Source organism: Alexandromys fortis, unplaced genomic scaffold (genome assembly GCF_014885135.2).
Source record: "Alexandromys fortis isolate MF-2015 unplaced genomic scaffold, M_Fortis_MF-2015_v1.1 scaffold_135, whole genome shotgun sequence".
Lineage (NCBI taxonomy): Eukaryota > Metazoa > Chordata > Mammalia > Rodentia > Cricetidae > Alexandromys > Alexandromys fortis.
The window spans coordinates 1,611,097-1,632,338 of NW_026068036.1; the positions used below are offsets into that span (position 1 = coordinate 1,611,097).

The window sequence follows — 21,242 nt, forward strand, 5'->3', positions numbered from 1 at the left end:
TAACTTAATTTGAAGTTTAATCTAATTCAAACCAGACACTATGATGTGAGGCTTTCTCCCTTTTACCATTCACAGTGACCCGCAACAAATTTTGCTTAAAAAAAAAAAATCTGTTTTTGCAAGCTTTGCTGACTCTGATTTCTGCCCCCAGCGTGTAACAGGATCCTCTTAAATTCTGATTTTTTCAATGGAAAAACTTTTACAACTTCCAAACATATTCTGTTACAGTAGTTTATTTAAAAAAAAAAAACTTTTCCCCCCATTTTAATTGGGGCGGTTTACTTCCACTCAACAGGCAAACCTTCCAAATAAGAACAGTAATGCAGAGAAGAAAATATTAATAGCTAGACTCAATACAAACTACATGAGTTCTAGTAAGTAACCAAAATATTTTATGTGCTTCTATTAAAATGGGCACAGGTGGCATTTATTTGTTGTTAGATTAGATAGATAAAGATTAGGAATTTGACTGGAGCCAACAAATACAACTTTATATTTAAGATCAAGCATGTTGATTTCTGCCTTCTATCTCCATCCTCTCTGCTTTGAGCATCTGAAAGTTGTTAATAAAGAGTAGCTAGCTGGTGAGTCTTTCCAAAAGTCAAACAACAGGCACCGTGGACAGTACTTGTAACACTCATGAAGAGGAGTGTTAATTTTTTTAACCAAGTGAAGTGATACTGTGCTCTAAAGCATCGCTTTCAGCATTTTTTTAACTTTAGGTTCTGATTCTTCTGTTCCCAGAAGAGGATGTTTAGCTTAGCTCATATAAATTCTGGTTTATGAACTGATGCCCCCACCCCCCCCCAAAAAAAGAAAAAAGAAACATGCAAACAAACAAATTCTGCACAACTAAGCTTAGCAAAGATCTGGATTCCAAACAACCGACTATGCAGTACCTGATGACAAGATTTGCTCTGCTTGGAAGGGGCACCTAGAAAGGGGAACCTGGAAGAAAACAGGCAATATCCTTCAAAAGCACCAGCCACACCTCAGGTCCATGAAGAGAGGTCACAGGACACTGGAGTGCATGTGTGAGTATGCCTCCTGGCCTGATGGGGATACTGTTTGTGATTATTACATACCAAATACTTTCCAGAGGAGAATCAGGGGAAATTAAACTTTCCCCTCCCCTAACATGCAAACTGGGTAGCATTCTCAACAACTGGTATTCAACTAAGATTATTTCTTAAGATTTCAGTTTGGGATCTATTTATTAGTAAATAGATCATCACCCTATTTTCTTCATGGCATAGCATGCCTCTTCCATTCTTGTACAGGATATTTCTGCCTGTTGATTCAATGGAATTAAAATTGGTACTGATAAAAGGAGCAAGGGCTATTTAACAACACATTTCCTTGTGGCTCCAATCCACAATGTGTAGCACAGAACTTTGCTCCTTGTCACTCCTCTGTGTTAAGAACAGCGGGTCACAAGCATTCAGGCTGCCCCATCAACTGTGAGTTTTAATTTGAGCCACTTTCACATTTGGAGAGGGGGGGATCCACATACCAAAAAAAAAAAAAAGGAGAAGAAAAAAACCCTTTAGTTCTTCCATCAACCCATCTTCACCCCGTGTTGTCCCATTGGAGCCTTTCAGAGGATGCCCGACTCCCAAGCAAGCCAAGCATAGCAAGTGTGTCTGCAACACTCACAGGCTAATGAACAATGCGCAGAAACAAAAGGAACAGCAAGACCCCTATTATCTGATCTTCCGTAAAACACAAAAACAGCCTTCTCGGAGCAGAGGAAGTGCCAGGAAGCCTGCAGGTGTGAGATGGTTAAAAGAAAAGGCCTGGGCTAAATAGATTCTTTGACTGTCAGGGATTAGAGTCCTGGACCTAGTGGTAACACACATCTTTTCCTTTAATTTACAAAATTTTCTCACGAGTCTGCAAGAGTTCACCCCATCGGGGGCTTTCTGAGGGCATTGAAATGTCTTAAGTTTTAATTAAGTTGGAGTTGTCAGAAGAAAGCTTTTTTGGCACACAGTCAGGGTCATTAATTACCGCTATCTTTGTTTCTTTCTGTATAGCGAACTCTGCCGACTTGTTGCGTTACTCGCCCGGCCTACATTTTCTCTCCTCCATTTCCCATTCAGCTCTAAGGAGGACTTGATTAAGCAATTGACCAATTACTTCCATCAGTTCTAGGTACAAAGCTCTTATACAACCTAAGTCTTTAAAAAATCTTTCTCATTAGTGTTTTAAGCACAGTGGTGATGATAATTTACCTAGGCAGTGATCAAGCAGCTGGGTTTTGCATGGCTTTCTGCTTTTAGGCATGACTATTTTTACACTTGTCACATCATTCAGGGGACCTATTCATGTTCTTAGAGCCTGTGACCTTGGCATCTAGGAAAATCTAATCATGCTACAAATTATTTACTTTATCCAAAGAATTCTAGCTGGAAATACTGGATTTTGACTGATATCTCTGAAGTTGGCCAAATATTCTTGTGTCCAATAAGTGGTCACCATGACCATTGACAATGTTTTATAAATACAAAACAAAAGATTTAAATAATTTGTTACTACTTCACGTATCTTTAAAATTAAACTATTCATGGGACCCAAGCACATGAGCCACAAAGAAATTTTTAAATTCATGATAATTGTTTCTTAGTTTTTACAGTTCTGTGTTTCTAGAAATCCCTGGAATGGTGAAGTCCATGGACACTCAGTGCTTTCTGTACGGTAGTGTAAGATGTGCCTATACCTTAATACATAACCTGAAGATCACTTATGAGACCCAATCTAACGTAAATATACATAATACTATGTTATTTAGGGAGTAAGGACCAGAAAAAGTCTACAAATACTTAACACAGTCTTAATTAGTTTTTTTCCAAAAGTCTCTGATCTGGGATTATGCAAACCTGTGCATATGAAAGTTGGTCTGTGTCTTGTAGGAAAAACCTTTGATTTCTAAATTCCAGCAACGAGCTCAGGAAGTGTTATACTACACTTATGTGTTTAAAAGATCATTGTAAAGATCAATTATTTAAATTTGGATTGTTAATATGAAAGTATACTCACAGTTTGAACTAATTTGCTTCAAAGTAAGTACTTTGTTTTGGAGATGCATTTATATCCTTCCCGGGTTTATTTTTATTATGGTGTGTGTGTGTGTGTGTGTGTGTGTGTGTGTGTGTGTGTGTGTTCAGGTCTCTGCAGATGCAAGTTTGTGAACCGGTTTGTGAAGGCCAAAGGACAATATCTCAGTTATCATCCTCAGGAATGTGATCTCTTTATATATTGTGTCTTTCACAGGACTGGAGCTCACCAATTAGCCTAGACTGACTGTCAGCCAGTCCCAAGAATCTTTTCTGTCTCTACATCCTCAGAGCTGGGATTACAAGAATGCACCACAGCACCCAACATTTTTGGAGGGGTTCTTTGGATCAAATTCAGAAACTCATGTTAATGAGATAAGCATGCACCGAGTAAGCTATTTCCTAGATCCTAGCTGTTTGGTATTTGCATCATTTATTATTTCCAATTCACCCATAAAATAGCAAAAGCAAAGAAATTTGGTCAAGATTCAGAAGCAGGAATAAAACTGAAAAATTATCAAGATTCAGAAACTAAAGTAGAGTAAGCTGAGTAGGAGAGATGCACTTCTAAGCACCAGTATGACTAGACTTCATACTTCAGCTTAATTACAAATGTTTTGAAATGAGAATGTAATATATAGGAAAATAATTACAATTTGGGGAAAATCCAATGAACAGATTTGGACATTTATTCCTTTCTGCTGGACATATGATATCATTTATCATTTGAAATCTTTTTTTCCTCAGTATTCTCATAGTTACCTGCCAAGGCTGACATCACAGACATGATACCAAGCACATGAGTGACGCATCAAAGGGCCCTGACTTCCACAATAGGCACACGTGGTTGTGATGGCAGTGCCTATCATTATCTGATGATTCTCAGATGACCAACTTTCACTTCTCAAATTCAAATGAGGTTCTAATGTAAGGAAAGCTAAAACGCTAAGTGTTTTCATTCAGTCTGGTCAAAACAGAAATAGAAAATTCTCGGTTTTCCTGAATGGCTAATGCTTCGCTGTCTTGCTGGCATTTTTTAACCTCTTCTACTTGTACAAGTGAAACAATGTACCTGACAAGAGAGATATAGTTTTCCTCCCATCCTCAATATAAAAAAAAAAAGGGAAAACTTCTAGGTGCCATTTTTAAACCACAGTAAAAGATGAAAATCTGTAAGTGCAGATGAAATACATTAGTAAATCAAATATAATGATTCAGTTCATTTGAGACAGTCCACGATTTCCGGGGTAATAAAGGAAGTCATTTTCAATGTCTAATACTAGAGTGATGCTCATTTCCTCTAGTTCAGTGGAGGGTTTAAATGTTCCCTTCTCCATCTTCTGGTGAACAACCTTGCTTACATCTACTTTGTACCACCGTTAAATATGCCACCAGTCCGAAGGGCTTAGTTTTTTAACCACAAAACCTTCCTCGGATTATGAGAAAATAGTAAGGACTTAAAGACTTGAAGATACACATGATGGGTTAATCTTCCAGTCAGGCTAAAGAAAGTTGCTAAAACCATGATGATACAAAAAGATATGTATGATGAAAAGATCTTCTTTACAGAGTCCTTTAGTGATTTTGTGGCATTTCAAATTACACCAAAACTTTTCTTCCATCTTCACATACCTCAGTTCAGTATGAATATAAGTATAATCTTGATGTGCTCTGTTCTGAGCCTTAGTTTTCCTGTGTGAAACTACTTTTCCAATATCGGAGTAAATGTGAACTGTTTGTGTGAAGTTGGGAGAAGTTAGAGGAATCTACTTTCTCTCCATCCTTCAAATCCCACAGCATTTGTTTTTTTTTTCCTTTTTAAAATTGATTTTTATTGAGCTCTACATTTTTCTCTGCTCCCCTCCCTGCCTCTACCCTGCCCTTCAGCCTTCTCCCAAGGTCCCTATGCTCCCAATGTACTCAGGAGCTCTTGTCTTTTTATACTTTCTACTTCCCATGTATATTAGATCTATGTATGCCTCTTTTAGGGTCCTCATTGTTTTCTAGGTACTCTGGGATTGTGATTTGTGGGCTGGCTTTCTTTGCTTTATGTTTAAAAACCACTTATGAGTGAGCACCTGTGATAATTGTCTTTCTGTATCTGGGGCTACCTTACTCAAAATTATGTTTTCTAGCTCTAACCATTTGTCTGCAAAATTCAAGATGTCGTTATTTTTTCTGCTATGTAGTAATCCATTGTGTAAATGTTCAACATTTTCCTTATCCATTTTGTATACACACTATTCCCTCTGGACACTTGTCAGAAATAATAACAAGTCAGAAAACAAATTTGGCCTAGAGTACCAATGTTTCTCCTGGAAGGAAATACAGTTCCACAGGGTAGAAGGAAAATGCTTTTGGTATCCCTTCCTCAGAGATATTCCAGCACCTGTTCTGGAAGGCCTTCTCAGAATGAGCCTTAAGAACAGAGTGTAAGACAGGCAAGGCAGATAAAGTAGCATGCACTACATCTACAGGAAGAGAAACTATGTCATATTTGACACATTTAAAGTAAAGGCCAGAGAACAAAGAAATGTGGTTGCAATGGCATTTGGAACTAAATAAATGCTTCAGGATGTCACTGATAGATGCTAACTGGGAGTAGAATGAGTTGCTTTCATGGTTCAGAATGAACACTCTGGCCAAGATGTGATGCCTGAACTGAGAAACAGTTGTGCCTCTGTTTTTCTTCAAGTCAAAGAAGTATCAAGACAGTTAACCACTGTATCTCTTTCAGCCTCCGACTTTATCCATCATTTTCTTGATTTTTTTTTTGATCTTCCTTATCCATTACTAATTATATGTTGAGTTCTCTAACATTTAGCATGAAAAACTTTTTGTGAAGTTAATCATTTCTATATAGAAGATGGATTTCATTTTAACTCCAAATTTAAAGAGTGGGCTGATTCTGTCCCTACTGACTCTCCACTCTTCTTACAATCACCCACATTTATGGAATAATTTTAATGTATGAAGTATTGTCCTACATACCTAACATATTCCTTTATTAAATCCCATAATACACCCTATGATGTAGATATCAGTATTGACTACTACTTTAAGAATGGAAGAATAAAAACGTTAAAAATCAAGGATCTTGATCAAGGTCATGGTCAATGAAAGATGGAGCCAGACTAAATATCTTCTTTTTCTATTATACTATATTCTATCATTACATCTTTCAGTTAGCATCAACTTAAAGTCATCTAGTGACTCATGAAAGAAATCTAAAACAATCTTTATTGTTTTTTCATACAACCTAAATATAAAGTGTCACTAAACCCTAAAAAAGACATCTAAGCATTTCTTCTTTTACATACTTCTCTTATTTTATCACTTTCTCTGAAACCTCCCATTCCTTTTTATAAACCCATATAACATTGAATGTTTTTCTTCTCATGTTTGTATCTCTTAATCCTATTTATGTTATAACTCAAATATTTTAACTTAAAAGTTTTTCTTTTCTTAAGAAATCTGACAGTTTCTTGCCTTACAGCATATAGTCTTTTGGAATGTGTATCTTATCAATAATTATAAAATAGCATATTTGATTAATAAATTTTATTTTCTCTACCAATCTGTAAGCTTTATGAAGCCACAGACTAATTACTTATTATTGCATCTTCAGTTCTCCCAAATGTCCAGCATACAGCAGTAAGTTCAGTAAACATGCTGAGGGAGAAATTAGCATGGCTCTGAGCATGCAGGAGAGAAGAAGTACCAATGTCTGAAAACTTAGTCTAGATCTGCTACTTGATACATCTTGTCTGCTTGGCATGGAGAGTGGATCACAAAGGAAAAATGATTAAAAATGCTCTATACTTCCTAACTTGCATACATGGATTCAGGATGCTACCCTTGACTACGATGAAAAGGATGCCCATTGCAGACATACTAAATTTAAGATGACTATGAGATATTGATACTGAGTTTGTCCTTACTTTTTGTTTTGTTTTGCTTTGTTTTAAATTTACTTGTTATTAATTCATGTGCATGGGTGTTTTTAGTGCATGTATGTATGAGTGAGGGTGCCAGATCTTTGGAACTTGAGTTAGAGACAATTGGGAGCAGCCACATGAGTGCTGGAAATTGAACCTAGGTCCTCTGAAAGAGCAGCAAGTGCTCTTAACCCCTGAGCCATCTCTCCAGCCCCCCACACCCAGCCTGCCATTACTTATAGAAAAAATTTGGGGTTTTGTACATTTGTAAAAGTACCAATGATATTTTTAGCAGAATGTGTGTCATCTCAAGTCTATTTGAGATGACACTGAAAGGCTATACAAAGCTAGGATTCTCATTGTCTGGTAGGATGGTGATAAAACAAACAAACAAAACCAACAATGTAACCTTTACTTTGTCTTTCCAGCCTCTGTCTTGGATAGTCAAGCACCAGTTCAGACTCCTGAAGTACAAGGCAGAAACAGCAACCCAATCCAAAGTTCAAAATCTGACTTCAACTCCCCAAATGCGTATGTTGCTAAAAACTACTTTGAACAACAGCAAAGTCATAGCACACAAAACATGATGCTAGAAGAAAAAGTATAAGGGGTTTTTTTTATATTTAAGTATTTCAGCAATATTTTAAGAGGATTTTTTTCTGTATATGCTTATATAACCAGTAGACATTGATACAGATCAATAGTTCTCAACCTGTAGGTCATGACCCATTTGGGGGTTAAACATAGGGGTCACCTAAGACAATAGAAAATAACAGGTATTTACATTATAATAATGGTAGCAAAATCACAGTTATGAAGTAGTAACAATAATAGTGTTTTGGTTGACGTTACCATAGCATAAGGAACTGTAATAAAGGGCCACAACATTAAGAAGGTTGGGAATCAGAGATACAGATAATAATTTGTAGACAGAGTGAAATGAAGTGATATTTTTTGATATAAATAGAGTCAAGTGAAATTCTATCAATACATAACATAAAATTCTAAAGCGATGAAGATTACATCAGACATACCAAGACTGTATCATGAAGATTTTTTTTTTTAAAAAAAAGATTCCTTTTAATGTGTAAAGGTTAGAATGTTTAGAGACATGGTTTATATCATGAGTTTCTTTATACAACTTGACAGTGATGACTTCATTTTCCTGAAATGTCTTCTTTTTCTAGCTTTTAGCATACACACAAAAGTCTCCTGTAACCTCTTTTTTGTAATTGCTCTGTTTGGTCTTTTTTTTTTAAAGAAAAAAATTTCCACTCATTTTTTTCATGTTTGTGTGCTGTGGATGTGTGTATTTTGTATATAAACATGCACGCACAAAATGTGGGAGTTTGTGTGTGTGTGTATGTGTGTGTGTGTGTGTGTGTGGCATGTGAACCCCAAAGACTGAGGTATTAGAAATCACCCTCAGTTGCTTTTTTACCTTATTCCCTTATTCACTGTGATAGGGTCTTCTAATGAATCCCAGAGCTTACAGATATGAAACATCTAGTCTTGCTATCCAGTGCTTTGGGAGACTCTATCTCACCCTTCCAAAAACTGGAATTACAGATTGGTCACCACACCCATACGGCATTTGCCTGGATCACAATTCTAATCCTCACACTTGTCTAGCAATCATTTTAAGTGCTAAACCACCTCTTGGCCCCTCATTTTCTTTCTTATGAACATAATCTTTCTGTCTTTGGTCTCAGCTTGATTTTCTATCTTCCTCTAATTTCAACCCTGAATGAAGAGTATTCACAAATCCCAATTCTTACCTACAACCTTTCTCCATAAATGCATAGCACATATCTAACCCAGTACCCTAGCTTACTTCTTCCTGGGATTTGTTTTTCACTCTAAACTCTGAGAACCCATTCACGACTGTCCTTTCTCTTGCTTCTCTTGTTTTCACTTTATCTTGTTTTGCTTTTGAGACAGCATCTCCTATATGTAGGCTACCCTCAAACTCACATTCTTCTTGCCTCCATTCCCAAGTGCTGAGATTTCAGGCATGAGCAACTGACCATGCCTGGACTATCATCCTTTTTTGTCTTGCCTGTATTCTCCTTTGCACTATCCACATTTTGGCGGTTTTACAAACAGAAATGTGGATGTCAGTTCATATTCCTGCCCTAGCAGGGGTTTTCTTATTCTAGCATAGCCTTCTTCTTTCCCACTCTTCCTAGACCAACCTGCTCTATCAACTTGGCATTTATCTCTGGAGCTGCTGTCACCAACCATCCACTAAGACGGCCTGAAATCTCAGGAATCCCAGGAAATCTCTTAGCACTACAGTTCCAAATACTGCTGTTTTCTATCACTTTGCATTACCTCATATCATATTACACCAATCTGGTAATCAAAAACCTATTGGGGGCATTCCTGTCCTGACTGGTGTTCATTGTGGGCTCCCTTAGCCCAAGGCATGCAGAACATTCCTTTATCATGTGTCCTTGTTCTGAGTCTTGCTCTTATGGCCTTTCCAACATGACTTACGCATGCATGCTCACTTTGCACTCATTTCTTTTTTTTATTCATTTTATTGAACTTTACATTTTTCTCTGCTCCCCTCCCTTTCTCTCCCCTCCCCTTCAACCTGTTCCTTGGTCTCCATTCTCCCAATTTACTCAGGAGATCTTGCCTTTTTCTACTTCCCATGTAGATTAGATCTATGTAAGTCTCTCTTAGAGTCCCCATTGTTGTCTAGTTTCTCTGGGATTGTGAATTGTAGGCTGACTTCCTTTGCTTTATGTCTAAAAGCCATTTATGAGTGAGTACAAGTGATATTTGTCTTTCTCATTCTGGGTTACCTCACTTAATATGATGTTTTCTAGATCCATCCATTTGTCTGCAAATTTTCAGCAATGCCACTTTTGCGTATGCTCAGTCATATCCCAAGGTCATGTGCTCAACTATGTTCATAGCAGCATTGTTTGTCATAGCCAGAACCTGGAAACAACCCCAATGCCCCTCGACCAAAGAATGGATAAGGAAAATGTAGTACATTTACGCAATGGAGTACTACACAGTAGAGAAAAATAATGACATCTTGAATTTTGTACTCATTCCTTAATCTCTGTCCACATGTTATCTCCACAGAAAAGACTTAACTACTACACTGAGAAAGACTTTTGTTTTCCTGTAAAACAAAAGGTACTTTTCTGAATCTCTCTTGTAATGATTAGCATATTCTGTATTTTGAACAGCTCTTTGCATACATGCTGTCTTAGTCAGTGTTCTGTTGCTGTGAAGAGGCACCATGACAGTGGTGATTCCTATATAAGAAAGCATTTAATTAGGATCTGTGTACGGCTTCAGAGTTAGTCTATTATCCTCATGGCAAGGAGTATATTCTTTTTTTTTAAAAAAAAAAGTTTATTTATTTATTATGTGTGTGCATGCCATAAGAAAGCACCAGATCTCATTGTAGATGGCTGTGAGCCATCAATGGTTGCTGGGAATTGAACTCAGGACCTCTAGAAAAGCAGCCAATGCTCTTAACCTCTCCAGCCCCTGGCAGGGAGTAGTTTCAATGCATGGACAGCCACAGTAGCTAAGAGGTCTGTATCCTAATCCAAAAGCAGCAGGTCAAGAGCCACTGAAGCTGACTTGGGTTTTTGGAACCCCAAAGCCCACCCCCAGTGACAAACTTCCTCCAACAAAGTCACACTTTCCCCAACAGGGCCACAATTCCTAATCCTTTCAAATAGCTTCACTCCCTGGTGACTAAGCATTCAAATATATGAACCTATGAGGGCCATTCTTATTCAAACCATCATGCATGCCTTAGTTACTGCACTGATTATCTAACACAGGATGATGGCCCATTCATCTTCACACATTCCATAACAAGACAGTAACTACCTATATGACTGTATTTAGAAAAGAAACACTGCTCTAATGCTAGGTGACATAATGCATTTTTTTGGCAGGGGAACATGCTTTCAGGACTGAAAGGGCTTACTTTTTTCTCCCCACTCACCAGCTATTCATCTTTCAGAGGTTTGCTAATTTGTTGAAGACACAATTTCTATGTAAAATGGTATGATTTTTCCCTGTCAATTTTTTATAAGATTAAGTCAGGCAGAAATATAGACAACTTGTGTGTAAACATTCAATAGATTCTGCCCATATTCTTTGCTTCGACATATGTGCAGCATATCTCTAAATTTTTTATCTAAATTTTTATATTACCCAGCACCATGGCAGTGTGCAGTGTAACAAGGAAACACAAATGCGAGGGAAGACTACCAAGCAGAAGGACCCATACTGTGGTTTCTTCCCATTTATTAGGTCAAATTTGAAGAAATTAACCTACTTTACCTATGTTATCTGTAGGAGCTAGGAAATATTAACATAGTATTCCACAAGAGGCATAGAGCAGAAATGGAGAGGGTCAAATGGAATGACAAGTGTGCGGTGGTGAGACACCTTACTTCGCCCCACAGAATTTTCACTTTAGAATGTCCACTTTAGTGGACAGAAAGCCCAAATACTAAGGTTACGATGTTGTTGTCACCCACCTTGTGACAAGACTGGAGTGCAATTCTGCCACCTACTCTCATGTCATTATTGCCATGTTGGTGCACACACACACGCACACACACACACACACACACACACACACACACTTATGTGAGACATAGAATGAAACTGGCTACTGTAATAGATTGTCTTCTGCTGTATGAAAACTATGGAAATGATATTATAGAGTGTTTTCAGAAGTTTCTGTCCCATCTGGTCCCACAGCCATTCAGTCCCAAAGAAACACACAGGGGTTTACATTAATTATAAACTGTTTGGTCTATTAGCTCAGGCTTATCATTAACTAGCTCTTACAACTAAAATTAACCAATAATTCTTATCACTGTTTTGCTACATGGCTTGGTACCTTGGCAGTCTCATCTTGCTTCCTCTGTTTCTACATGACAACTGACTCTTTGTCTTCCTCGTTCCAGAATTCTTCTAGTCTGGTTGCCCGACCTATACTTCTTGCCTGACTACTGGCAAATCAGCATTTTATTAAACCAATATGAGAGACAAATCTTTACAGTGTACAACCCACAGCAATAGAGCATCTTGAGAAAGAATAAGTTTGATTATTTTTGAGATAATGAATTATTCCTTTAAAAAATTTTGAAAAATAATAAAAACAAATCTTGTGTTTAAAAGGAACTTTTGAACAATCATTACAGATTATTTTAATAAATTGCCATTTATTAAATAATTTTTTCACAATATGTTTCTCAATATCATTTGCTAGGTCCCATTCTGTATAGAAAATATTTAGTGCACTTGTTATTATTCTAAATTTATAGGTCATTTTAATGCCTACACATCTTAAAGGTATGTTTTAAATACCATAGACATTCAATACTATTGATAACATGCCTGTGATTATGGTTATATTTTTCAAGCAATAAATGAATTTGGGTATGTCCTCAAAGAAAGGTTATACATGTATTTGAGTTCCATGTAGCATAATTAAAGCTATGTCCACATGTCATGAAAGAGATCATTTCAAAGCTGTGGTAACTTTTGAATACTTGTTAATTCATAAGATAATGGGCTGATAGATTGGTTGATCTGATTAGGGTCTCAGAGACAACCAAAGGCAAATCATGTTAAAATTGGAGAAAAGACAGTAAAATATTTGCTACAGGCAGACATTGACATTAAAGACCGTTCCTTAGCAAAAAGCCCAATTACCTATAGCAAACTTTTGGTATCTATTGACTTGAAGGATGAATGCCCAATCTGTTCTCTTTAACATTGCTCAACACAATTCCTAAAGATAGTGAGGCATTATCTATACACTTTTAACCACTTTCTTCTTTCCTTCCTATTTATGTACAGTACTTTTCACATGATTACTACTTTCAATTCTCTCATCTTTTTATTAAGTTATAGTAATTCTTGAAGTTGCTTTGTTTTTCAGATTAAATAGCATAACTGTATAACAGGTATACAGTACTTAAAATGTAATGCCTAGGAATGCAACAGACAAGGACTGTATTTCATCTCCCATTTTGTGAAAGCCTAAATTCTGACACATTTAATCCATTGACTATGAATTCCTAACTTAGGAACATTGACATCATTGCATTTTATTTCTAACTACCTCTTAGATTTGGTCCCATGCCATGAATAGCTGATTTCTGCCAGATTTATATCCTACAGCTAGTTATTATAGAAGCTAAATATATCTGATTCAAAATATATGTTAGCATATGTATATAATATAGTGATATTTTCATTTAATTTGACTAAAATATTTATTATGCAAATCACAAAAATATAAACTCTAGATAAAACAAATAAATCTTTTTGTTTGGATTTTTGAGTCATATAAAATTTTAATTACACAAAAGCCTATGTGTAGCTTAGGTAACACTCATAATGATTATTTTTTTAATTGACTTTCTGGAAAAACTGCATTTAAGTAGCGTCTCAAGGTACAATGTTTTATGGTCTATTAAGCATAACTCTTAAGGACCTTAAACACGACTAAATGAGGTGAAATTACTATTAACTTGTCCTTTAGGTTACCAAGTGCCTGGGCTATTCTAAGTAGCTATATCTGGAATAGCATTTTATGACAGCTCATGACTTTCTCTGTTGAGCTTCCTTGACTGAAAAGTGGCCTGTGAGATGGTGCCTGGAAGTTGGGTTATTATTCCTCACCCTTTAAGAAATAATGTCACAGAGGGGCTTTGTTTGAACCCCCTGAGCTCCAGAAGTTGTTACCAGAGTTGTTAATTAACCTCAGTCTGGAACCTATTGTGAAGCAACTCAGGAACCTGGAACAATGGTGGAGTGCCTCTTAGCCACCACCAGCTGGGAGGAGAAGGCTGCCAGTACCCCACAGTAGCCAACAGTAGTGGGTAAGAGGACAGCCACACAAAAGGAACCTGCGATCAGGAAAGGGAATACGTTTACAGAAAATCAGCTGCAGTGACAATAGAGAGAAGGTCAGTCCCAATGGAACCATTGCTTTCTCCACACTGTAACACAAATTAGCAACAAAATCAACTGCAGAGTGCATTTCTCTCACATTCCAGTTTCTAGTTAGACTATTGCTTTGCCTAATTTTAACATTTTTTTTAAAAAGAAAATCCACAAGAATGGAGATTTTATAGTTTTCTTGCATAAGCATGACCTAAAGACTAAAATGGTAAGACATACCTCTCCCTAATTTACTAGGTCTAGATGGTCATGAAAGTACAGAAATAAATACAAACAATCTATCCAGTTCATGAAAACATGTTGAGGAGTCTCCTCTCTCCTCAGTCATCATGTCAAGCACATCTCATCTGCATCAAGCGTTTCTCCTGAGAAAGTGTCTAAAGTTTAACCCAACTTTGTCCTTTCTACATGAAGAAATGTAAAGATGCATGGCCACTTAAAACTGTGATTTTGACTGCACATATGGGATCCAACCAATTCTAGGAGAGAGCCCCTGTGGCATTCTACAGGCTCCTCTCCTCTCTCCATTTTATTGCTGTTTTCAAATCCAAGCCGTGCAATGAGAGAGATAAATGGCAAAGATTATGAATCTATAGATATTACAATGCTTAGCTGCTGTATTTTAAGCATGTGAAAGTTAATGGGATCCATCTGCAGTGATGTATTGCTAAGTGATGTATTTCCCTATGGTCACTTTCACACCAGATATTACAGTATGCATAATAATTAACAATATCAAGTGTAATGGGGCATACAATTTAGGTGGGTCATATAAATATTTATAGTTACTATTTCTTAGAACTATTTAAAAAATCTGATTTATTTTCTTTTTTTACCTTATTACCCTAGTAACATGCAGTCCCTGTGTTTTTCTTCAGCAACATGCTCAACTTATTATCTAATGTGCAGGGCAATCTTCACTGTCAACTTGACAGGATTTGGGATCATCCAAGAGACATACCTCTGAGCATGTCTGTAAAGGTATTTCAGGAGATGTTTAACCGAGGAAGGAAGGAAGGAAGGAAGGGGGGAAGGAGGGAGGGAGGGAGGGAGGGAGGGAGGGAGGGAGGGAGGAAGGAAGGAAGGAAGGAAGGAAGGAAGGAAGGAAGGAAGGAAGGAAGGGGAGAACCTTGTGAATGTGAGTGGCACCATCCTACAGTCAGGGTCTCAGGACTGAATCAAAGAGAACAGCAAGCCTGTTAAGCACTAAGAGACTCACTAGAACCAGTTACCTCAAGTTCCTACAACAGTCATAAGTAGAGGTGTTCTTGCTTCCAGTTCTTCCCTGCCATGGTGGATTACATTCTTGAACTATGAGCATAACTCATTCCTTCTTTCCATACGTTGCTTTGCTCAGGCATTTTATTAGCTATTTCCCTGGTCTTTCTCTTTTCACATTAGATTCTGAACACACCTGGATTCTTGTATCCATGGTGCTTATTGATGAAAAGTAGGTGGGAACCAACCAGCCATTAGTTGGGTCAAGCTCCACAACACAGGCTACAAGTTGCCCACACGGTGACAGAGGAGGGTAGGCCAGAAGTGGCAATTAGGCAGCTACTTTAAAGACAAGAAAGCTAAGATTCTGATAAGGAAAAGAAACAGTAGAGAGAGAACTACTGATAAGAAAGAGCATCCTCAAATTCTGCAACGTGAGAGGACGAAACAATGAGAATGAAGACACAACGAGGAAACTGAAAGGGGAACTCTGAGAAAGCACCACGATGGGAATGTCAGTCTAGGTCATGAGAGTTCCAGGAAAAAGACCATGGCTCCTTCCCCTCACATAGCCTCCTTGTGTTCAGTGTTAGCTAAACGATTTGGTAAGTGGCAAATTTGCCTAATTAAATTGCTTTAATTCTATTGGAGAATGAGAAAGTGTGAAGCTACGGCTATTGGAAAAGAAGAGTGCACTGTAAACTATGTTTTAGACACTGAATAATACATAACTGCAGGCTGACATCTCAAAGAAAGATTACCAACACTCTTGGAAAAGATAACCTAAGAACAAACCTAGAAATTGTAAATGAAAATTGAAATTAGATATATGTGTGTATGTGCATATATACACACATATATATGTATATAATAAGCAAACATCAGATTTGGTAGTTCAAACATTTTTGGTTGAAGTACAATTGAGGAAAACATACACATCTGATTTTACCAGATATTTTCGAATTCTTGCCATATAAATGATGAATTTCTATTAATATGCCTATTTAAATATGTACCTTTGAAAATATATTGCTTGCAAGTTCCAAAATATTATTTACATATCCTGTCATTTGGCTTTCAAAGTTTTCTGTGAAAGTTCTGGACAAAGATATTAATTTCTTTTCTGAGACGTGCTTTCTGTACTCTTACATATATTCCCAATGATCTCAACTGTATTCATCAGTATTTGTTTTGTTATCAAAAGTCCTCTTGTCTAATGGAGCAATAATTAGTGCATTATAAGCAAAGGTTTTTCTCTTCTGACTTCATACTTCCTATAATCTCCAAGAGACTATATCTATAAATCCTGAGAACATAATTGGGTGCCCTGGATCAGAAATTAGTCATACTTTCTTTGCAGCACCAGTGGAGATGGTGTGTTACTCATTCATGATGGTATCTATTAAACAAAATACTCTCTTTAAAGTGTCTCAATGTGTTTTTATTGAACTGCTGGCTGTCTTCCAGAGGAATAGACCCATTCCAAGAAAGCATTCTGAGACTCTTGGTTTTATTTGTAAGTCATTTTTCTCCAAATGACCCTTCAATTTTTCGACTGTCCAATCCAAGGATACTCCTGTTAAACAGCCCAAACGGGACAACCCCCTCAAATACTCCCAAGTGACCCACAGTAACCTGACTCCTTTCCTACCTTGCCTAGCATGTCAGGGCAAACAATAGTGAAAGCAAAGACATTGGCCTCTGAGCTTCTTTTCTTTTCAAAACCTAAAGGCCTGAACTGTGAACTCCCAAAGCTGGAAAGCTGATGATTTTAACCTGAAATGTACAGTACTTTTGCTCATATTTTAAAACACAAGGTCCTTTTTCATTTCTTTTAGAACCATATCTGTTATATGCCTTGTATACAATACTGCAATAAAATTGCATGTATTAGAATATTAGCTATCTACCACACAAAAATTTTTAAAAAATCCATGTAATGATCCAACCCCTACATAAAGGAGAAGTAAAGAAAATGTATGATGAATTAGTATGTGTTCATTTCACTTTGGAAGACAAAAGCTGTGACCACATATTGTAAAGTTAAAGTGTATAAATGCATCTTTGTAAGGGATTTCCATGAGCAACTGTCATTTCATGAAGAAATTTCCTATTGATGTTATAATATCTAAAAGGGTAACTAGGTAGTAGCAAGCTACAAACCAAATGAAAATAGTAACTTTCCTAGATCTACCTGATAATTAGATTCCTCGGAACTTCAATATACAGTAATATTGTAGTTAAGATCCTTTATTTATAAATAAACATTCGTCATAAGATAAACAGGCTTAGTCACTTAACACAAATGCTGTATTGATTCACTGCAATTGGGACAGAAATTCTCGTCATGTAGAATTGTCACACTGAAGCTGTGAGGTATACCTGACCTCTGATAATAAATGCTATTAGTAATTGCTTATCAGTGTGACCATCAGCAATTTTTCCATAGATTTCCAAAATAACCTTGGATGAATTCTTGCACTGTTAAAACCTACAAAATCAATCCAGACTTCCTATGGAAAACCAAGTGACTTGAACTCCTCTTACTATTTTCTGATTTACGGAGAACCCCTGCTACTCACATGAGGGAACACAGCTTTACGACACCTGACTTTCCTGTCCCTGGATCAGAAACAACATACATGGGGATCTTGATCTGATGCCTGTGTTTATATCTATGTTCAAACTATAAACCCCATGAAGCTCAAGAGGAATCTGTCTGTTTGAGCTGTCTCCATCTTTCCAAGCTGGTTCTCAGTACAAGGTGGAAATTCAACAATAAAGAAATGCTAGAAAAGAAATGAAGAAATCAATGATATAACTCTCAAAATCCTCCACTTATGTGCTACACCTCTTCATTGTTTGAGATTCTCAGAGATCTCCAGGTTTGTACACAGGTCCACTGTGATATTATGTGCATTCTTAAAAACCCAAGAAAAAAATAGGGCTAGTAAATGATCTCAGTGAGTAAGGTCCTGGTCATGCAAGCATAAGGACTGGAGCTTAGATCCCAGCACCCATGCAATGCCAGGTGGGACTGGCAGCCTCTCTATCTTCCTAGCACTTGGGATCCCGAGGGGAAATTGGCTATTTAGACTAGATGAATTGGCAAGGTCTAAGTTGAAGGGAGGAATTTTGCCTCAACATAAAAGGCGGAGAGCAATTGAGAAAGATGCCCACCATAAACCTCTGATTTTTGCATGTGTACATGTGACACACACACAATGGAAAATAAAACATGGGAATAAAACAAGAAACGTTGACCATAAGTATGCAGTGTTTCTGATCTAATGATCTCTGCATGTGTTCTAGAATACAAGAATAGAATTTATATAATTTTCAGATTCTTATTACTGTACAGGGTAAGTGATTGAGTAGCTGGGGGAAAAAAAGGTCTTTTAAAGGTTCTGAGTAACTTTACAATCAGTCACTAAAAATAGTTTGACACACGCTTAGGGCAGCTTACCTTAAAAAATAATTATTGACATAATTTTGATGTAATATGGTACTTTCAAACTCTCTCATGGAAAATACTTAATTATTTTCTTATATTCCATTTCATTCTACTAAAAAGTTGAAGAATATAAAAAGTAAGCATTTAGTATTTTAGAAAACTTTAGATGAGACCATCTTTATTTTCATTTTTTAATTTAGTTTTATTTTAGGTGCATTGGTGTGAAGGTTTGAGATGCCCTGGAATCGGAGCTAACGACAGTTGTGAGCTGCCATGTAGATGCTGGCAACTAAACCTCTCGTCCTCCAGAAGAGAAGCCAGTCCTCATGACCGCTGAATCATGTCTCCAGCCCTTATTTTCTTATTGGAGATAACTAGCATCAGTTGACTCAGAACTCAAGATTATTAAAATGCCTAAATATAATAAAATCGCACTAGTCACCAAACCAGAACCTAGCCAGATCAAAGGATCAATCAACCTTGCTGCTTTTTCAGATGGCTGCAGTCCCATCTCTTAGAACCGCTCAGTGTTCACATCTTTGATAGTTAGCTGATTGTACTTGGCTACTGTCTGGCAAGCAACCAACTTCCTGACCTGGAGGCAGGTCACTTTGTTTGATGTCTCATCACTAAGACCTCACTAGCATGATAGCATAGATCCCAGTGTTACTGAAAAAGCTGAAAAACTGAGATTCAGCCTAAGCTACCAGCAAGAAGTTTCACTTATTAAACAGAATACCTAGGGAAAGGAAAACAAAGGATTGATAAAGACAGCAGTATTTTAAAACAAATATCAAGTAAGGAATTGTTTTTATCCTTTTCACTATTATCATAAAGCTATGTTACCTACTTTAACTCTTCTATCCAACCCTGCAACTTAGCTTAAAACCATAGGAATGACATCAAGGGTGGAGGAAAGAGGAAACAAAGAAACTCATACTAGGTTACAGTTTAAAGTTTGAATAGAGCATTTTATCGAACTTAGGCAACTATTTTTCTCAATGTAAATATTTAGATAAAAGTTGTTTGTGAAATACCAATTATATTTTGTGGGAAATATTGAGTCATAATCATCCTTATGGATTTTTTTAAATGTATATTAAAAATGTGTGCCTAACTGTATGTCTCATTAAAACCAGGAGAAAAATTGGGGAATGCCAGGACAGTATAGAACATAGGAAAGGAGCCACAGCTTTCACCCCCAGATACCGACAAATCAGAATTTACCAGAAAGGACTCATGATGACATTTACTTAAAGGCCATTCAGAGGCCCAGGTAACAAACTCCCTCTACCTGAATTGAGCCATTCCCACCTCCCCCGGCCCCAGACATGGTTTCTCTGTAGCTATGGAGTCAGTCCTTGAACTAGCTCTGTAGATCAGACTGGTCTCGAACTCACAGAGATCCACCTGTTGTTTCTGCCTCCCGAGTGCTGTGATTAAAGGCATGTGCTTGCGCCACCACCCAGAGAAATTTTAAAAAGATTTAGTAATCACTTTGATATTTTGTTAATGTTTCTCTCTCTGGAAAGGACCTCTTCCTGATAACTCTTCATGCTATTTGCAGGAGTGATTTTGAAGGTGGCATCACGGCAGTCCCCGCCAAGCCACCCAACTTCCCAGTCCCTCACAGCACCCACCCACCTGCCTCTCCTATCTCAGTGCCATGTTGTGGATTGCTGATTTCCTGCCTACTTCTTCTAAGAGCTCCACCAATGGAAGGGCTTTGTTCTTGCCTCAGCATCCTTGAAACTTACTACAGTCTCTGGCTCATAAAAGGGACACAATATATTTATTTTAAATTAATGCTACTCCATAAGATGATATCTATTGACTAGGATGATATAGAAAACAAGTTTGTGAGATCAGAATCTAAGATGATCTGACCTCTCTAATTACATGGAAGAAAGTTTTTAGGATGTAGTTACCTATTGGCTCAAGGTTATCTTTCATAGAGACTTCTCTTGCTACACTAAAAATTCCCTCATTTGAAGGACATATCTTTTAGTGTGTGTGTGTGTGTGTATGAAGTGTGTGTATGAATATATATATATAAATGTATATATTCATTTGTATTTTGCCTATAGGTATATCTGTGTGAGGGTGTTGGGTCCCCCAGAATTGAAGCTATAGAAAATTGTAAGCTGCCCGGGGGTATTAGGAATTAAACCCAGGTCCTCTGAAAGAGCAGCCAATGCTCTTAACCAGCCAACTCTCCAGCCTTTAGTCTTAGTGTTCTGTCCATAGCTCTGGCTTTTAATGTCGCTTTAATGTCCTGGGATCCTTGTGGTCTGTTTTGAGCAGAAGTTCCAGATGCTACTTTCTCTCTAAATCAAGATGTGGGTAAAGTAATCAACTAGTTGCATGAACTACAGCAATGCATTTACCTTCTGAAGTTCCTTCTTTATCCACCAATTATGTGGAGAATTTTGGATGTGGAAGAGCAGAATGTATAATAGGACTCATTTCAGAACACACTTGAGCAACCAAAGAACCCTCCAATCTGACACCATCTCACTGCCTGTTAAAAGTTTCATAGTTGTCAATAACACTCAGAATAAAGCCCCCTCTAAACAGCTAAAATCTATCATAAGGAAGCCATCTATG

General features: G+C 37.3%; 1 protein-coding gene across 4 annotated transcripts in view; it reads right to left on the bottom strand.

Moving 5' to 3' along the window:
- Zfhx4 (zinc finger homeobox 4) overlaps positions 1-21,242 on the bottom strand; it is a 181,961-nt gene that overhangs the window by 87,398 nt on the left and 73,321 nt on the right. The window lies entirely within an intron of this gene.